This window comes from Petaurus breviceps, unplaced genomic scaffold (assembly GCF_028583685.1).
Source record: "Petaurus breviceps papuanus isolate PSGF00001 unplaced genomic scaffold, PetGlider_PUasm1.0 90919, whole genome shotgun sequence".
NCBI lineage: Eukaryota > Metazoa > Chordata > Mammalia > Diprotodontia > Petauridae > Petaurus > Petaurus breviceps.
In genome coordinates, this window is record NW_027187378.1 from 5107608 (window position 1) to 5122919 (window position 15312).

At 37.4% G+C, this 15312-nt stretch overlaps 1 protein-coding gene and 1 pseudogene across 4 annotated transcripts in view; both read right to left on the reverse strand.

Annotated features, from left to right (window-relative positions):
- The window catches only part of TASP1 (taspase 1), a 326885-nt gene that overhangs the window by 119966 nt on the left and 191607 nt on the right, over positions 1 to 15312 (reverse strand). The window lies entirely within an intron of this gene.
- On the reverse strand, positions 970 to 1435 carry LOC138151753 (ATP synthase subunit ATP5MJ, mitochondrial pseudogene; annotated as a pseudogene).

Sequence of the window (15312 nt, forward strand, 5' to 3'; positions counted from 1 at the left end):
AGGATGAGAACTAACAAATTAGAAGAGAAAATAAAGAAATACTTTTTCACAAGCAAACCTATGGTAAGAATTTTGAACCAAACAAGGACTAAAGAGGATCAGTGGAGATACAGTGGAAAATTGTATTATATAAAAGTGAAAAGCTTCTGTACAAATAAAACCAATACTGCTTTTAAAAATTTAGTTTAAAAATTTTAATATTAATTATTTAATTAATTTTTAATTAAAAATTAATTTTTAATTAAACAAAATAAAATTTAATTAATTAAAATTTTAAAAATTAATTAAAAATAAAATTTAATTAATTAATTAAATTAAAATTAAATATTTAAAAATTTTAAAAATTATTTTTAAAAAATAGTTAAAGGAAAATCTTTCCAGAAATATAAAAGGAAATGTTTCAAATATATAAGAACAAGAACTATTCCCACAACAGATAAATGGTTGATGACATGAATTTAATAGTATGGGTGTTGCCCTTTTTTCTTGAAGAGGACCAAAATGGCATCACTATCTTGAGGTCAAGGTACAATATGTCTGACTGTGGCTGATTAAATCAGACCAAAAAATTTTATACCCAGAAAGCTGCAGTAAGCTTTTGTGTGAGCAGTGGACTCCAAGCCTTGTAAACCTTAGCTGGAAAAGAATCATCTTCAGGCATTTTGCCACATGAGAGGAGTCTAATGGCAATGAAAACCACTTCTTCAGTTAGAAGTTCATCTAGAAAGGAGTTGATTTCAAGCTAAGGTATACCAGTAGCTTCGACATTTATTGATGATAGCCTACTGAGAACACTATGATAATCTTCTGCCCATCTCTCCAGGATCATGTCCTTATCACTAATCATGTAACTTGAGCAGCACTAAGCAGTTGAGATGCACCATAGATCTTTAGCCATGAATAGCTTTCAGGGCATCATAAAAGCAATTTAGGTTGTTACTATCAGCATAACACTGAATTTCATCTGCCTTCTTTTTCTTTCCTTGTATATATATAATTTTATTTCATTGAATGAACAAAAGCCTAAAGGTTAACATAGGAAATCTTTGCATCCTTTCTTCTATCATCAAATGCCCAAATTTACAGCCAGCCTGATGTTTCACATTATGCATAATCCTAAAGTAAATCCCATTAATGATGTCCATGAGCAGGAGCAGCTGAACCTGAATCTTTGCTTTTCTTATCAGCACTTCTGATTTTGTAAACAATGTACCCCATCACACCCATTCCTACCCAGATCTCCTGGTAAACCTGGGTATAGTAGGGCTTCAGTGGTGTCCAAATATTTTTCATTAAGTACTGTAACATTGTGGCTGGCTTCTGCAAGAACTGCCACGCACGGGGGCCTGGGCTGGCAGCAGGGAACAGCGGAAGGCCAAAGGCTCGGAAAGGTGACCCCCCCATCTGCCTTCTTAATGAGCCAAGAATCCTGCATCTCTCTAAGCTTCACTTGTACTTTACTTTTGATGGAATTACCTGCTTTCTTGGAGAAGAACTATTCTGTTGGTAAACCTGTGGAACTCCTGTTTTTCATCTAGCAGCTTCTGAATTTTTACCAATCTTGATATTGGTGAGTATTCTGGCCATGATGAGCAAATGCAGAGCTGTACACCAAATCTCTGAAAGCTATCCACTCCTTTTTTGCTCCATTGTTGCCATCCATGTGTTAGCTAAGCTTTCCTTCCAAGTTAGGCAACAAGCTGTCACACTTGGAGAAGTACTCTAATATGTTGACATTAAGCTTTCTGATAGTTTTCTTGCCTTGGGGGGGGGGGTGCATCATTTTTGTTGACTGCTAATGTTTAGCTTGGAAAGGATAAGTTTATGATCAGTCCAGCACTCCACCACACATCACTATTTTTGTACATTTTTCTGTGTGTTTTGACCACAGGGTAAGATTCTCACTTGAAGGACTATCAAATGGAGAAGAGATTTCTTCCAAAGGAGCAACAGGTAGAAGTTGCAAAAAGGTAAAATGACATGAAGAAAAGTATCCTAAAAGTTACAGCTGTCCAAAAGTGGAATGGACTGGCTCAAGAAGCAATTGGTTCCCTTATATTTGTTATGGGAATGGGAATCTGAAGATCTTCCCTGCCCCTTGGCCCTTTGATAGGTTTAAATGACTCTGAGAACCTTCCCTGATTTGAAAATATACTCTGCTCCCTAACAGGTTGAATGTGGTCACATGGAGCCTGTGGCAGGAGGCTTCTATTTCAGGAATGACCACACCTTGATGCTGTGTGATTGGGCAGTGGGTCAGAGGGTTGTGACATTCTCTGACCAAGGAGAAGGTTATATATACCCTGATGTGAGGTTTTGCTTTAGGGCTCACTTTAGGAAGAGTTGTGTGATTTGGCCAGATGAGACTATAGGCAGCCACTGAGACCCCCAGCTTTGAAAACTCAGATGTTGGTGCATTCCTCTTTGATAACTAACTAGGTATGGATGTAATGGTCAGACAGCTGGAAGCCTGTCTGCTGAAATGTTATTTTCTGTTGTAACTTCTGTTTGTATTCTCTGAAGTTCAGGGTGCTGACTTTTTTCCTTGAACTAGGTAAATGACATATGTTTGATTGATTAAAGGAAGATAGTTAACGCATTTTGAGTTGCTTTCCTACAGAAAAGTAGATCTAAGAACCTGTGCTAGCAGCTATCCTGGGTATGCTAGGGTGCTTGCTGCTACAATATTCTACAACATTCTTTAGCAGAGGCTATATTGCCATGTATAGGGAAAATGACAGTGGGGATTCCTTTCCTAAATAAGTTCAATCAGATGGCCACTAACGTACCTTATGAATATAAAAATCATGTGATTCTGATGTTTTGAAGCTATCACTATTAGAAAATGGGCAGGGGGGGGTGTGGAGTCAAGATGGCAAAGTAGAAGCAGGACCTCCCCACTGCTCCGGCTTCCACCTTCCCCAATCCATGTAAAAAGGGGACTATAAACAAACATTGGAGCTGCAGAACCTACAAAATGACACAGAGAAGCTAACCTCCCACTGAGGAGACCCTGGCAGGCTGGCAGCAAGCACCCAGCGCAGTGCTCTGGAAGCCAAGCCCAGCCCCATGCTGAGGCTTTACTTTAGGGCGGGCCTGACCAGCCTCCAGCAGGAGGGACTCCAGATCAGCAGCAGCTGTGCCCAGTTCCTGATTTATCAACACATAGATGTGAAGGACAAAGTGAGAGGTCAGTGCAGTCTGGACTTTGACTTTTGACCCAGTAAGTAGGAGTGCATGGCTTTTGCCCCAGGGGCAAGGAGCTTCTGAGACACCAGCACAGCCAACGAGCACCACCTGGCAGATTCAGCTCCTGGCCTGCAGAGTGTAGGGGGACCAAGCACGAGTCTGAAGGGTAATCGCTCTTACTTTAATCTTTCTGGATCTTGAAAGCAGTCTAGGGTGGAGGTCCTGGGGTGTGTGTCCAGCTTGCCAGAGCATGTCTCAGAGATGGCACCCATCTAATACCCCCGGCAGCTGAGAAAACCCCAGCGTTTGGGGAAAAAGCTCCCCTGTCTGGTGGCAGAGTCCTACTGTGTCAAAAAGCCCAGGGGTCAAGTGAGGGGTGACATGACCAGGGAGAGGAAACAAAGCAGACAGAAGATTCCAACATTAGACTCCTATTTGGGGGACAAAAGGGAGCAAAGCATGGAACAGGAGGAAGACACTGAAGTCAGAACTCCTGCACCAAAAGCTTCAAAGGAAAATATGAGTTGGTAACAAGCCATAGAGGACCTTAAGAAGCAGATAAGAAAAGTAGAGGAAAAATTGGGAAGAGAAATGAGAACGATGCAAGAAAATCATGAAATGGGAGTCCACAGCCTGACTGAGGAAAATCACACCTTAAAAAACAGACTTACTCAAATGGCAAAAGAGGCTCAAAAAGGCAATGAGGAGAAGAATGCCTTAATAAGCTGCATTTGCCAGATGGAAAAAGAATCTCAAAAGCTCACTGAGGAGAATCACTGCTTCAGAATTAGATTGGAGCAAATGGAAGCTAATGACTTTATGAGAAATCAAGATGCTGTTAAACAGATCCAAACAAATGAAAGAATAGAAGGCAATGTGAAATATCTCATGGGAAAAACCACTGACCTGGAAAATAGATCCAGGAGAGATCATTTAAAAATTATTGGACTGCCTGAAAGCCATGAACAAAGTAAGAACCTAGAAATCATCCTCTAGGAAGTTCTCAAAGAAAACTGCCCTGATGTTTTAGTGCCATAGGGCAAAACAGAGGTTGAAAGAATCCACCAATCACCTCCTAAAAAAGATCCCAAAAAGAAAACTCCTAGGAATATTATAGCCAGGTTCCGGAATTCCCAGATTAAGGAGAGAATACTACAAGCAGCCAGGAAGAAACAATTTGAATATTGTAGAAACACAATAATAACCCAGGATCTGGCAGCTTCTACACCGAGGGATCAAAGGGCTTGGAATATGATATTCGGAGGTCAAAGGAGCTGGGATTAAAACCGAGTCACCTACCCAGCAAAACTGAGTATCATGAAATGCTAGGGAAGGTGGACTAGCTATATCAGATTTCAATCTGTATTATAAAGTAGCAGTCATCAAAACTACTTGGTACTGGCTGAGGAATAGAGGAGTGGATCAATGGAATAGATTAGGCACATGTGATTCAGAAGTCAATGACTATAGTAATCTATTGTTTGATAAACCTCCAGACCCTGGTTTTTGGGATAAAAACTCACTATTTGACAAAAACTGCTGGGAAAACTGGAATATAGTATGGCAGAAACTGGGCATAGACGATTATCTAACACCATATACCAAAATCAAGTCTAAATGGGTGCATGATCTAGGTATAAAGGTTGATACTGTAAGCAGTCTCCTAAAACAAGGAATAGTTTACCTATCAGACTTGTGGAGAGGGAAAGACTTTATGACTAAACAAGAATTCGAGAACATTATAAAATGTAAAATGGATAATTTTCACTACATGAAATTGAAAAGTTTCTGTACAAACAAAGCCAATGTAACCAAGATTAAGAGGGAGGTGGGAAATTGGGAAAGAATCTTTACAACCTATGTCTCTGACAAAGGACTCATTTCTAAAATATACAGAGAATTGAGTCAAATTTATAAGAATACAAGTCATTCCCCAATTGACAAATGGTCAAAGGATGTGAACAGACAGTTTTCAGAGAAAGAAATTAAAGCTATCTATAAGCACATGAAGAAATGCTCTAATTCACTACTGATTAGAGAAATGCAAATCAAAACAACTCTGAGGTACCACATCTCACCAGTCAGATTGGCTAAGATGACAAAACAGGAAAATGACAAATGCTGGAGAGGATGTGGGCAAACTGGAACACTAATGCATTGCTGGTGGAGTTGTGAACTGATCCAGCCTTTCTGGAGAGCAATCTGGAATTATGCCCAAAGGGCTATAAATACTTTCATACCCTTTGATCCAGCAATACCACTCCTAGGGTTATATCCCAAAGAGATCATAGAAATGGGAGAAAGACCCATATGTACAAAAATGTTTATAGCAGCTCTTTTTGTTGTGGCAAAGAATTGGAAATTAAGGGGGTGTCCATCAATTGGGGAATGGCTGAACAAGTTGTGGTATATGCATGTTATGGAATATTATTGCGCTATAAGAAACGGGGAGCAGGTGGTCTTCATATTTACCTGGAGAGGCTTAAAAGAACTGATGCTGAGTGAGAAGAGTAGAACCAGGAGGAATTTGTACACAATTACAGACATAACGTATGTGTGATGACCAACTCTGATAGACTGGACTCTTCTCAACAATGCAGGGATATAAGTCAATCCCAAAAGACGCATGATGGAGAGAAAAACGTGCATTCAAAGAAAGAACTTGAAAGAACTAAATTTATATCCAGGTGGAAGCAAAATACCTGATCTTTTTTGTTCTCTTATTTGATTTTATGTCCTCTTTACCGTTTTTCATTCCAGCTGGTACAATCCATCCTTATAACCTGACCATTGTATAATGTGAAAGTATTTACAGATCCTATACTTGATTATAAGATGCCATGGGGGGGGGAGGGGAGGGACGGGGACAAAATGTGAAATTGAAGGAATTGTGGAATTGAATCCTGTAAACTAAAAGGAAACAAACAAATTAATAATTTAAAGAATAAAAAAAAGAAATGAGAGAAAGACCCATATGTACAAAAATGTTTATAGCAGCTCTTTTTGTGGTAGCAAAGAATTGGAAATTAAGGGGGTGCCCATCAATTGGGGAATGGCTGAACAAGTTGTGGTATATGCATGTTATGGAATACTATTGTGCTATAAGAAACGAGGAGCAGACAGTCTTCATATTTACCTGGAGAGACTTAAAAGAACTGATGCTGAGTGAGAAGAGTAGAACCAGGAGAAATTTGTACACAGTTACAGACACAACGTATGTGTGATGACCAACTTTGATAGACTGGACTCTTCTCAGCAATGCAGTGATATAAGTCAATCCCAAAAGACTTATGATGGAGAGAAATATGTACATCCAGAGAAAGAACTAGAAAGAACTGAGTTTATATCCAGGTGGAAGCAAAATACCTGATCTTTTTCCTTCTCTTATTGGGTTTTACGTCCTCTTTACCATTTTTCATTCCAGCTGATACAATCCTTCTTTATAACCTGACTAATGTATAATGTGAAAGTATTTACAGATGCTGTACTTGACTATATGCTGCCTTGGGGGGGAGGGGAGGGAGGGGGGAAAAATGTGAAACTCAAGGAATTGTGGAATTGAATTCTGTAAACTAAAAGGAAACAACAAATTAATAAAAAAAAAGAAATTCTAAAAATTAAAAAAAAAACAGTATCATGTTTCAGGGGAAAATATGGTCATTCAGTGCAATAGAGGACTTTCAAGCATTCTTGCTGAAAAAACCAGAGTTGAATAGAAAATTTGACATTCAGATACAAGAAGCAAGAGAAGCATGACAAGGTAAACAGGGAAAAGAAATCATAAGGAACTTATCAAAGTTGAACTATTAACATTCCTACATGGAAAAACAATCATTGTAACTGATGAAACTTTTCTCAGTAGTTGAAGGGATTGGAAATCTATCTATCTATCTGTCTATCTATCTATCTATCTATGTCTATATATGAAGGTATATGGGCATATGAATACATATGTGAATGTGTGTATATATGTTTACAGGTATACATAGATAGAGGGCACAGGACCAATTTAACAGGAAGGGATGATACTTAAAAGGTGACATTAAGAGGTGAGAGGAATATAATGAGAGGAGATGGGGAGAGACAGATTGGGGCAAACTATCTCATACAGAAGAGGCAAGGGAAAATGGTTACAATGGAGGGGAAGAATAGGAAGGCAAAAGGGAGGGAATGGGTCAACCTTATTCCCATTGACTCTGGCTTGAAGAGGGAGTGAAATACACACTAAATAGGGTATCTCACCCTCCAGGAGAATAGGGGGGAAGGGGATGAGAGGGGGGATGATGGAAGAAGGGAGGGCAGGCTGATGGGGAGGGAAGTTGGAAGCATCCACTTTTGAAAAGGGACAGGATCAAAGTAGAGAATAGAACAAGTGGGAGGTGGGATAGGAGGGAGGGAAATGATAGTCAGTCTTTTACAATATATCTACTATGTTATTGTTTTGCATTAGCCACACATGTACAACCTATTCTGAACTGCTTATCCTCCCAGTAAGGGTGGGTGATAAGGGAGGAAGGGAATAAAAAAAAAAGGCAATATATAGCAAAAGAACAATCTACACGTAGTGTTGAGAAATTTTCAGTATTGCAGGAATGAATTAAAATAAAGTATTAAATGTGTAGTGTATCTGTTGCTGATAAGCAGTCAATCACTCAAGTAGCATCATAAAACAAATAGGTCTGCAATCATACTAAGAGTTTGGAATAGTTTTTAGGTAAGAATTCCTTCACAGTTTCTCATACTTGAGATCTCCCATCTCTAGAGAGACAGTTAGCTTCTGGTCAGTTGGGGTTCAGGTCCAGGGAATACAAAAATCAATGGGGAGTCAAGTTTTTAAAATTCTCCAGTGGGCTGTGGCAATAGCTAATAGGACTTTTCAAACAGGCATTTATTAAGCCCTTATTATATGCTATGTACTGTACTAATCATTAAAGATACAGAGAAAGGCAAAAACAATCTCAAAGATCTCACAATGTAATGGGGGAGACAACATGCAAACAACTCTGTACAAACATGATATGTATAGGATAAATTGGAAGTATCCCAGAGGATGGCCCTACCTTAAGTGACTCCCTATTGCCTCTAGGTTCAAATACAAAATCTGCTGTGTGGCTTTTAAAGCTTTTCATAGCATGGCCCCTCTACTAATGTTTCCAGTCGTTTTACAACTTATTTCCCCAAGATACTCTGGGATCCAACACTAGCTGTGTTTCTTGCACAAGACACTGCATCTCCCAGTTCTAAGAATTTTCACTGGCTCTCCTTCATGCCTGGAATGCTCTCTCTTCTCATTTCTACTTCTTGATTTCCCTGACTTCCTTCAGTACTCAGTTCCCAACTTTGATAAGAAACCTTTCCCGCTCTCTTTAATCTCTTTGATCTTAATGCCTCCCCTACAAAAGTTGAAAATCCTGGAACTTGGATCAAATCTAAGTCTTTTCTGATTCAAGGCTGTGGCATTCTTTTCACTACCAATTTGGCAGGTAAGAACCAGAACTACCTTTTAAAAGACATATATAAAAGTACCTTACCTTTAGTCACTTATTTTTCAATGATCTAGGATTGGAACCATGTGAGAACCCTATCCTCTAGCAATACAGTTTGCAATACATCAGTACCTTAAGAGGCAAATTAATAAGTGGGTATAGTAAAATATATATGTATATACATTTGTATATACAAATATATAAGTATTTTTATTTAATACATTGGCTACATATTTACAGTAAATCTATTTATATATAACATGTATGCATGTATGTATGTACACAACCAGTGACATCGTGGGGTGATGTCTTGACATGGTTTTACTGGGGTTTATATGTTGCACATTCTATAGCTTCTTAGAGTCATAGGTGAGAGTTGGATGACATATGAATATCAAAGGTGGATGAGCAACCCTGAAAAGGGTTCTGCAAGCCCTCATACCAGAAATTCTAGTCCTCCTGAATACTTCATATACTGCATGTATGTATATAAGTGTAAGCTTATATATGTATATACACACATATGTATATATATGCATATATATACATATGTGTATATATAGCACAGAGGTCAACCTTAAAGTTATTAACTGCCTCATATTTAGTCTTGTCCTTAGATGACAAGCACACAGTTCATCATGAAGCATATATATGAAATGATTCCAGCTTTCTAAAACTCTATTACAGTTTATGCTTAAATAGCAAGGCTTTCAAGAATTCAGAGTTGCCTCCCCTTTGCAGTTTTATATAGTTTCACAACTATAAAGAAAAATATACTTAAGGCTGATTAGAAGACAAAGCTAAGATGCCAAAGGAAAGGCAGCAATTCATCTGATTTCTCTCTAATATTTCCCTCCAAAAAACTTTAAATCAATGCCTCAATTAAATTCTGGAGAGGCAGAGCCAACAAAAGGTTGAGATGAACCATTTTCCCAGTCCAAGAAAACATAGGAGGTTGGGAGTAGAAATTTGTGACACCAGGATGGAGATCAGTCCAAAGAGCAGTACTATGCCACAGCAACATCAGTAGCAGGCCTTTAAAGGCAGCTGCAACGGCAGCAGCAGCAACAGCTTCAGGAGCTCTCAGCCCAGAGATGATAAAGGGGTCAGACAATTGGCCAGGAAGAAATTACAGAGAACCGTTTGCTGGCATTGGGTCCGGATCCTTGTTGCTTTGCCCATATGCAGTTCTGGTTTGCAGTTCCAGGGCAAAGAGGAGCACTAGTGCTTGTGGCCACAGGAGATCAGAAGACCTGATCTCAGATCCCAGGCAGAAAGGATCACTAGCACTTGCAATTGCAGGAACGCAGGGGACCTGGTTACACTTTAGCACCAAGACAAGTGCTAGCACTTGCAGTGGTAGGAGAGCAAGGTCCCTTTAGAAGTAAAGACAAGAGTATAGGTCAAGAGAGCAATGACCACACTGCTCCTTCAACCATAGCAGCTTGGAAGTACGAAAAATTTACAGAACCCCTCATCTAGCCTGAAAACAGTAGCAAGAAAAATCTGAAGTTGGAGACAGTTCCCCATTCACCCTGGGAGTGAACCTAATTTTTAAACAAAGTAAAAGAAATAGCCTGAGAAAATGAACAAACAACAACAACAGAAAAGAACTTGACCATTAAAAAGCTAATATGGTGACAGGGAAGATCAAGACACAATTAAGAAGACAGCAAAATCAAAATTGCTCACATCCAAAACCTCAAAGGAGGAAAAAGTGAATTGGACACAAACCCAAAAGAATTCTTAAGAGTTAAAAAAGGTTTTTAAAAATAAAATAAGAGATGTAGAGGAAAAATTGGGAAAAGAAATGAGAGTTTTGTAAGAAAATTATCAATTAATAAATTGGTGAAAGAGGCAGAGGAAGGCACACACACACACACACACGGAAATAATACTTTAAAAAACAGAATTAACCAAATGGCAAAAGAGGTACAAATGCTCATTATAGAAAAACAAAACTTCTTAAAAATTAGAACTAAATTAGTGGAAGCTAATAACTTTAAAAGACATAAAAAAATAATGAAATAAAGGCAAAAGAGTGAAAAAAAATAGAAGAAAATGTGAAATATTTGATTTGAAAAACTGACCTGGAAAATGGTTTGAGGAGAGGTAATTTAAGAATTATTGTACTGCCTAAAAGTCATAATAAAAAGAGTATAGACATATTTTTTTTAATCATCAAGGAAAACTGCTTATATTTCTACATGATAACATGATACTTGTAACTTGCAAGAACTTTAGCATTGTTAGGGAAGTGACAGTGAATATACATAGACAGAGGGATTAAGAGTAAGTTGACTATGATGAGATCTCAAAAAAACATTATGGGGTGAGGAAGAGGGTTGTGCTGAGAGAAGGGACAAGGGAAAAAAAGAATGGGGAAAATTATCTCACATAAAAGAGACATAGAAGGAAGAGCTTTTATAGTAGAGGGGAAAATGTGGTGGGGGAGGAAGGGACCTGGCAGGCAACACTTGAACCTAACTCTCATTGGAATTGGTTCAAAGAGGAAAAAAAAATACACACTCAGCTGGGTATAGAAATTTCTTATCAAATAGGGAAGAAGGGGAGAGCTTAATTGGGGAGGGGGTGCTGATAGAAGGGAGGATAGTTTAAAGGAGGTAGTGGTCAAAAGCAAAACATATTTTTCAGAAGGGCTAGGATAAAATGACACAGATAAGGATAAACAGGGAGAAAAACGGGAGGGAGGGAAAAATACAGTTAGTAAATGTAACTGAATGTGAATGGGTTGAACTTGTCCATAAAAAAAGAATCCAACAATGTGTTGTTTGAAGAAAAGCACTTGAAACACACACACACACACACACACACAGTAAAAATAAGGGACTGGAGCAAAATCTCTTAAGCCTCAGCTGAGGTAAAAAAAAATACAGAAGAGCAATCATGATCTCATATAAAACAAAAGCAAAAAGAGACCTAATTAAAACAAATAGAGGGAAACTACATCTTGCCAAAAGGAACCATAGAAAATGAAGCACTATCGATTCTAAACACATATGCAACAAGTGACATAGCAACCAAATTCTTAAAAGAAAAGGTAAATGAGGAAATAGACAACAAAAGGAGGAAATGGAGAATAAAATTATACCATTGGGGCATCTTAACTTTTCCCTCTCAGAAGTAGATAAATCTAACCAAAAAATAAATAAGAAAGAAGTTAAGGAGATGGTAGCATGTTAGAAATGTTAGATATGATAGGCCTTTAAAAAAATTGAATGGAAATAGAAATGAATGTACCTTTTTCTCAGCTGTACACGGCACCTACACAAAATCTGACCGTGCATTAGAACACAAGAAAATCACAAACAATACAAAGAAAGGGAGAAATATTAAATGTATCATTTTTAGACCACAATACAACAGAATAACATTCAATAAAAGACCTTGGATGCACAGATTAAAAATTAATTGGAAACTAATAATCTAATCCTAAAGAACAAGGGAGGTCAAAGAACAAATCATAACAACAAGCAATTATTTCATCAAAGAGAATGGTACAATGCACCAAAATTTGTGGGATGCAGCAAACAAAGTGATTAGGAGAACATTCATGCCTCTAAATGGTTACACCAATGAAGCAGAGAAAGAGGAGATCAATGAATTGGATATAAAATTTAAAAAAACTGGCAAAAGAACAAATTAAAAATCTTCAATTAAACACCAAGTTGGAAATCTTGGAAATCAAAGGAGAGATTAAGAAAACTGAAAGTAAAAACAAACAAACAAAAAAAATAATAAACTAATAAATGAAACCAAGAGATGCTTTTATGAGGAAAAAAATCAACAAAATAGATATACCATTGGTTAAATTGACTATTTTTTAAAAAAGAAAACACTAAATTAGCACTATAAAAACATGGCTTAATACACCAGTAATAAAGACAAAAGTAAAGCAATTATTAGGAGCTATTTTGTCCAATTATATGCCAACAAATCTGACAATCTAAGTGAAATGGATGAAGAGTAACAAAAATGTAAATTGCTCAGATTAACAGAAGAGGAAACAGAATACTTAAATAACCACACATTTGAAAAAGAAATTGAACAAGCCATCGATAAAATCCCTAAGGAAAAATCCCCAGATCCAGATGGATTTACAACTGAAATCTACCAAACATTTAAAGAACAATTGCAATGCTTTATAAATTATTTGGAAAAATAGGCGAAGTTCTACTAAATTTATTTTATGACACAAATATAGTGCTAATATCTAAGCCAGGAAGAGAAAAAGCAGAGAAAGAAAACTACACACCAATTTCCGTAATGAATATTGATACAAAAAAAATTAAATAAAATACTAGCAAGAAAATCACAGCAATATATTACAAAGGTCAACACTATGATCAGGTGGGATTTTTACTAGGAATGCAAGGCTAATTAACATTAGGGAAATTATGAGTATAACTGACAATACCAGTTAAAAAAAACCCACGATTTTCTTGATATATTCAGAAAAGGCTTCTGACAAAATACAACATTCATTCCCATTAAAAACACAAAAAAATCATGGTGATAAATGGAACTTTCCTGAAAATTATAAGTGGTATCATTTAAAATGATCAGCATCTGTAATGGGGATAAGCTAGATGCCTTCCCAGTACGATCTGGGTTGAAGCAATGATGCCCATGATCACCAATATTATTCAATACTGTACTAGAAATATTAGGTATAGCATTAAGACAAGAAAAAGAAATTGAAGGAATTACAATAGACAATGACAAAGAACACTATCACTCTTTGTAGATGATAAGATGGCATTTTGAGAGAAGCAAACAAAAAACTAATTGAAACAATGAACAACTTTAGCATAGCTGCAGAATATAAAATAAACCCACATAATTCATTTTTATATCACCAAAATAAAGTTCAGCAGAATGAGATAAAAAAAGAAATTCCATTTAAAATAACTGCAAACAATACAAAATACTTCAGTCTCCTGCCAAGACAAATGCAAGGAAGTGCATGAGCTCAACTGCAAAACTTTTCACACAAATAAAGAGAGATATAAACAACTGGAGAAATATTAATTTCTCGGGGTAGGATAAACTAAATATATAAAAATGACAATTCTATCGAAGTTAATTTACTTACAAAGTGCCATATAAATCAAACTACAAAAAAATTTATAATGCTAGGAAAAATAACATTAATGTGAATTAACAAAAGGTCAAGAATATAGGGGTGGCTAGGTGGCACAGTGAGTAAAGCGCCAGTCCTAGAGTCAGGAGGACCTGCGTTCAGTTCTGGCCTCAGACACTTAACACACACACACAAACTAGCTGTGTAACCTTGGGCAAGTTACTTAACCCCAATTGCCCTCCAAAAGGCAAAAAAAAAAAACATAAAGGGAATCAATGAAAAAATAAAAAATGTCAAGGGAGATGATTAGCAATATTGGATCTCAAACTGTATTACAAAGCAGTAACCTGAAAACAATTTTTTACTGGCTAAGAGGCAGAGTGGAGCATCAGTGGAATAGATTAGGTACATAACACATAATAATAAATGACCACAGAAATCAAGTGTTTGATAAATTTCAAGATCCAAGCTTTTGGGACAAGAACTCCCTAACTGATAAAAAATTCTAGGAAAATTGGAAAGCAGCGAGGGAGAAACTAGAGATAAACATATACCAAGAAAAAGTCAAAATAGGTATATAATTTTATATGTAAATGGTGATGTCATAAGCAAATTAAGGGAGGATGGAAAATTTTACCTGTCATATCTATGAATAAGAGAAGAATTTATTATCAAACAAGAAAGAGATGGAAAGGATCACAGGATGCAAAATGGATCATTTCAATTAAATTAAATTGAAAAGTTTGTGCACAAAGAAAATCAATGCAGCCAAGATTAGGAGGAAAGCATGAAACTGGGAGAAATTTTTACAGCAAATTTCTCTGATAAAGGCCTCATTTTTTTTAAAGCAATTGGGGTTAAGTAACTTGCTCAAGGTTACACAGCCAGTTATTTTGTGTGGATGTTAAGTATCTGAGCCTGGAACCAATCCCAGGTCTCCCAACTCTGGGGCCGGCACTCTTACTCACTGTGCCACCTGGCTGCCTGTAATGGGAATGCAAATTTGGAAGATCTTCCCTGCCCCTAGGCTAAAATGCACCTGAAGCCTGGGGAGGGAGGCTTGTTTTTCAGTAGATACTTCTTGATTGGCCAGTGAGTCAATAAGGTTGTTACATTCTCTGAGCCAGGAGAAGGCTATATAAGCCCTGATGTGTAGCTTTGTTTTGGGACTCACTTTGAGAAGTGTTCTGTGATTTGATCTGAATTCTGGGAAGCTGTTGTTGAGAATCCCCCGGCTTTGAAAAACCCAGATGTGGAAACCCAGATGTTGACTGGGTATGGATGTAATGTTTGGACAGTTTGGAAAGCTGTCTACTTGATCTGTTAATGTCTTGATAATTCTGTCTGTATATTTTGAAGTTTGGGGTGCTGACCTTTTTCCCCTGAACAAGGTAAACGATATATGTCTGACTGATTAAAGTAAGCTTGTTAACCCATTTTGAGCTGCTTTCCTTAACAAAGCAGATCCAAGAACCTGTGGTAGCAGCAAACCCTGAGGACGTGCTTGGGGTGCTTGCCGCTATACCGCCCCCA